The following is a 4,317-nucleotide window of genomic DNA, read 5'->3' as shown; positions in this document are numbered from 1 at the left end:
ACCAATTAGGCAACTCAGGTACAGCAGAAACTGTTTCTCACATCTCCCCCTTTTTGTTTTATTAAAATAGGCTGGTCTAGGCCTCTGCAGTTATGTCCATCTGCTGTGGCTCCTGTTTTAGGTTGTTCCTTTAATGTCACAGCCTTACCTGTCATAGGGTAACCCTATCACCACCGGGCCCCATGTCTTAGGTTGTTCTGTGCACGAGGAAAGTTGCCCGTCTCTGGATACCACAGTGCTGTGTGACAATAACTGCTAGATGGCCTAGGGTGTACTCTACAAGCGAGGCCAGCCAGGTTTTAAGGAAAAATTTTAGCGGAGAAATCATGATCACCCTGTCGCGTGCAATGAGGAAACCTCAGCGATGTGCAAGGGCTGATCAATGATCATTGAGTCTCTCTCATCCCAGTGCAATGGATCCGCAGATCTGTGGGGTGCAAGAGCAGAGAATTCAGATGCCGTCTAATTCTTAAACATAGATAACCAAATTTCAGGGGAGGCCCCTTGTTCAATGGCCACAAGTGCTTGAGTGATAACAACCTTGTCACATTTCTGTTGAGATCTGAGTTTGCAAACCAACCATAGCATAAATACTATCCCACAACATAAGGCTGCACCAAACAATATAACCCCCACCCACTCCTTAAAATAATAAAATGCAGAGGTAAGCCAAGAGGTAAAATCTCCAAGGGTCACTGGTTCCACTCTGGTCCCATTGAGGTTCAGGATCTGTATCTGCAGCCTAGTCTGCAACCTTTCCAGCTCCTGCGACCAGTTCCCCTTCAGGTGATTCGATAGGTCTATACTTCTAATAAAAGAATCATTAATATACCTAATGGGAGTAATGCTGCCCAATTAAAGATAATCTACTCTTATACACCCGTGGCTCTTGAGGAGTTTGTCGTGCATAAGGCACATCCAAAAAATATTCCTTTGCAAAACAAAGGCAAGGTAGAAGAATTGGAATGTACCGGTAAAGGTACTGGCCATGATCTTACTATGGCCCACAAAGGTGTACTTATCCTGGTCTCAATCATCAGGAGCAAGAGGATCATCTTGGGGTTCATCTTGCTCTTTCATGGTCCTTGTCAGTCGTGTTGGGACCCAAAGTGGATTTTCTTTACCCTGTGGAAAAACACAAATAGCTCCCCGGGATCTGATTAAGATAGGATCCGGGCCATACCATTTATTATCAAGGACATTTTTCCATTTGACCATTTCCTTTGGCCTATCGGGCTCCGAATTATGACGATCAGCCTCAGAGTGACCATGCTCATCAAGATTTAAAAAATTAATAGTAAAGAGTGCCATGGAAACAGCAACTCTTGGTACTGGGGATATCTCGTCTTCCACAATTCCCCTTCTTTGTTTTATTAAATAAGCTTTTATAGTGCGATGAGCACATTCCACAATGCCTTGTCCTTGTGGATTGTAAGGAAGGCCAGTCAGATGTGAAGCATTCATTTGATGGCAAAATTGTTGAAACTTATTAGAGACATATGCTGGCCCATTGTCAGTTTTTAGAATTTTAGGTTTACCCCCAAGCACTCCATGCCTCTAGGCAGTGCTGTATTACATGTGAGGCTTTTTCACCTGTCAGATGTCCTCCTGCCTCTCCTTTCCTTGAAAGTGCTTTCCACGCCTTAATGGCAGCAGCTGAAACCTGAGCGTATGCTCCTCAATTATAATTTATCTGATTGGCTGCATATGGTCCCTGACCTGTCAGCAAATCAAACGTCCAATTCCTCTGATCTACTTCAGCAGTGGCATTAGCCCTTGCTTGCTTTTGAGAGGCGTCATACCATAAGGCTTTCCATTCTAAATACTGCTTCATATTAGTGAGCACAGCCTTTGCCAACATTTGCCAGTCTCTCGGAGTCATGGCCAAAGTAGCAAGTCTTTTGACTTGAGATAAAGTAAAATTGGCACTAACTACATAATTACGGACCAACTCGGCAAGTTCTTTGATCTGTATGTGCTCCACAGACGTGTGGACGCATCCTCCATCCGCTGCCTCAAAGACAGGAAAAATCTGCTGTAGTTTTTGCCGCTCATCTCCAGGGATAAAAGAATCTGAGCAAAAATTTTCTGCATAAGGCTGAGGGGCACTAGGGCCCAGAGACCAAACCATGCCCTGACTTAAGCCACCATTTCCTTTTAACTTCCTCCTTGGCTCGCTATTTCTACCCTCATCAGGCTGGTATCTTTCTTCCTCATAGTGGGCTGCTTCTTCCTCTAAGTCTTCTTCCTCCGAGGGACTAAGTTCTTCACTTGAGTTTGAGCTATCAAGTCCTAAACCCTCAAGTTCTTTTAACGAATAAAGATTCTTCCTCTCTGGGGACTCCTTCCCCTTCTCTTTTCTCTTCTCCCCTTTATCTTTCCTCCTTTTGTCTCTCACCCTTCTCCTTTTTCTCTCCTAGGGCATCCTTTCCCTTTACTCTCTCTTCCTCGGATCCAGAATCCTTGGAAGGGACTTGTTTCTTAGGTATACCTTTTTTTCTTTGAGCTCCCAATCTTTTACCCTGCTCTGTTTCTGACACGCTGTCTTGAACCTCCTCCAGCACTCCCAGTCCTGCTTTCACAATAAAGAAAAGGATAAGTGTCGCAAGAACAATTATGAAGGCTTCCATTGCCCCTTCTAATTGTAGAGAAAGACCAGAACCAAACATGCCTCTCAGAACCTTGAAAAACCAACCTGACTGCAGTTCTGAATCCGCCCCACGAACGGAGGGTCTCCTCGGTGCCAGCTATGGTAAGGTGGTTCCCGGGTTTCAGTGCCAATTCTCATGCACTATCATCTTGCCAGCAAGAACACACACTTGAGAAACCAGATCCTTCTGTAGCAACTATATTACACCAGCTTCAACATAAAGAGGAAGACCCCAAGCACTAAAAAGGCACTGCTTATATACACCTTAGTGTGGCCTGTCCACACCTGATTGGCTGCTCTCTCAGAGCCTCATCACCACACCCCGGGATGGGCCGTGACTTGGCATGAAAACACTCTCGCACATGCGCACATTGCTTGTTTACCAATTAGGCCACGCAGGCACAGCGGAAACCGCTTCCCACACCTTTTGTCGAATTGCTCTTGCTAGGACTCCAAGTAGACTGGTGAATAGGTAAGGAGAAAGTGGGCATCCTTGTCTAGTCCCTGATTTTACTGGGATTGCTTCCAGCTTCTCACCTTTTACTTTGATGTTGGCTACTGGTTTGTTGTAGATTGCTTTTATCATGTTTAGGTATGGGCCTTGAATTACTGATCTTTCCAAGACTTTTATTATAAATGTATGTTGGATTTTGTCAAATGCTTTCTCAGCATCTAATGAGATGATCATGTGGATTTTGTCTTTGAGTTTGTTTAAATAGTTGACGGATTTCCATCTATTAAAACATCCCTGCATCCCTGGAATGAAACCTACTTGGTCAGGATGGATATTTTTTTTTTTTTGAATTGTTCTTGGATTCAGTTAGCAAGAATTTAAATGAGTATTTCTGCAGTGATATTCATAAGGGAAATTGGTCTGACGTTTTCTATCTTTGTTGGGTCTTTCTGTGGTTTAGGTATCAGAGTAATTGTGACTTCATAGAATGAGTGGGGTAGAGTGCATTCTGCTTCTATTTTGTGTAATAGTTTGTGCAGAAATGGAATTAGATCTTCTTTGAAGGTCTGATAGAACTCTGCACTAAACCCATCTGCTCCTGGGCTTTTTTGGTTGGGAGACTATTAATGACTGCTTCTATTTCTTTAGGGGATATAGGACTGTTTAGATCATTAACCTGATCCTGATTGAACTTTGGTGCCTGGTATCTGTCTAGAAACCTGTCCATTTCATCCAGGTTCTCCAATTTAGTTGATTATAGCCTTTTGTAGAAGGATTTCATGGTGTTTTGGATTTCTTCAGGATCTGTTGTTATGTCTCCCTTTTCATTTCTGATTTTGTTAATTAGGATGCTGTCCCTGTGCCCTTTAGTGAGTCTGGCTAAGGGTTTATCTATCTTGTTGATTTTCTTAAAGAACCAGCTCTTCATTTGATTTTTGAATAGATCTTCTTGTTTCCAATTGGTTGATTTGGCCCCTGAGTTTGATTATTTCCTGCCATCCTCTCTTCTAGGATAAATTTGCTTCCTTTTGTTCTAGTGCTTTTAGGTGTGTTGTCAAGCTGCCAGTGTGTGCTCTCTCTAGTTTCTTTTTGTAGTCACTCAGAGTTATGAGTTTTCCTCTTAGAAATGATTTCATTGTTTTCCATATGTTTGGGTATGTTGTGGCTTCATTTTCATTATACTCTAAAAAGTCCTTAATTTCTTTCTTTATTC

General features: G+C 42.8%; 1 pseudogene; it reads right to left on the bottom strand.

The window, feature by feature from the left end:
- Window positions 1-1,534: 1,534 nt before the first annotated feature.
- Window positions 1,535-2,630, bottom strand: LOC110286416 (igE-binding protein pseudogene; annotated as a pseudogene).
- Window positions 2,631-4,317: the final 1,687 nt, after the last annotated feature.

The sequence above is a fragment of the Mus caroli genome, unplaced genomic scaffold (genome assembly GCF_978045245.1).
Source record: "Mus caroli unplaced genomic scaffold, Mus_caroli_1 scaffold_5, whole genome shotgun sequence".
Classification (NCBI taxonomy): Eukaryota; Metazoa; Chordata; class Mammalia; order Rodentia; family Muridae; genus Mus; species Mus caroli.
This window is presented reverse-complemented; position numbering and strand designations above follow the sequence as displayed.